At 40.6% G+C, this 1,041-nt stretch overlaps 1 non-coding gene across 1 annotated transcript; it reads left to right on the forward strand.

Annotated features, from left to right (window-relative positions):
* The first annotated feature begins 703 nt into the window (after positions 1-703).
* LOC145161799 (small nucleolar RNA R71) lies at positions 704-810 on the forward strand. The gene has a single exon (XR_013738673.1). It is a non-coding gene; the product is annotated as a small nucleolar RNA R71 (small nucleolar RNA).
* Positions 811-1,041: the final 231 nt, after the last annotated feature.

Consider the following 1,041-nt stretch of genomic DNA (forward strand, 5'->3'; position numbering starts at 1 on the left):
TTTTGTTGTTGTAATTATTGGGTGTTAGTTTGGGTGAACTGTAAAATAGGGTGTTTACCGTTCAGTTGGTGTTTGCGGCCGTAATCATGTGTGCGGCCGTGAACATGTTTTCGGTCCTAGTTCCCTATATATATAATGTGTCAGTCTTGTCAGAATAGGAACAATGTATGTGTGTGTATCCAGTGTACCGGACGTTTACGGCTTAATAGAAACATGTGCATTTTGGATCATTCTTGCTTCTATTCCTTTTTGTTCTCATTGATTATAGCTTGTTCTTGTGTTTGATCAGTAGTTGGTTCCAGATTTAGGGACTTACAGATGGTAGCCTCCAACAGCTTTTACTGCAACTGTATCCTCTTGCAATAATGGGCACATGTTTGTAGGGTGATCAGTCTTCAAGCAAATCCCACATTGTTTCTTTACAACTACTTTTTCTTTGGTCAAGAGCATAACAGCTTTTGTCAATTCAGATATCTAAGCTTCCAGATGAACATTGCTAACTTCCTTGACACCCCTTAGCTGATCTGGATACCACTCATCTTCATTTCCAAAATGTTTACACTCGATTTCTAGCTTTTCGGTCAGCTCTCTGACTTCAGTTGGTGTCTTATCACCCAAAGAACCACCATTGGAAGCAGTTATACGGCGTATTTCCATGGGTGTCAGACCTTCACAGAAACAGTTATAGAGCTGGTAATCACTAATTCCATGTTGGGGGCAACGGAGGAACAACTTCTTGAATCTCTCCCAGTAGGTATGTAGAGCTTCTCGTCTTCCATGTTTGATCCCAAGGATTTCTCTTCTGAGACTGGAAACACGCGTTTCTGGAAAGTATTTTTCTAAAAACAGTTTCGTGAGCTCGGTCCAAGTGGTGATGGTAACAGATGGGAGTTCATATAACCATTCCCTTGCTAAATCATGAATTGAAAAGGAGATTGCCCTTAACTTTATTTGGTCTTCTGTGACAGCATGCGACTTCATTCCTGAACAAACCACATGAAATTCTTTTAGGAATTTATGTGGGTCTTCGTTTTCCCATCC

Source organism: Lactuca virosa, chromosome 2, assembly GCF_052849685.1.
Source record: "Lactuca virosa cultivar CGN04683 chromosome 2, Lactuca_virosa_CGN04683_v6, whole genome shotgun sequence".
Lineage (NCBI taxonomy): Eukaryota > Viridiplantae > Streptophyta > Magnoliopsida > Asterales > Asteraceae > Lactuca > Lactuca virosa.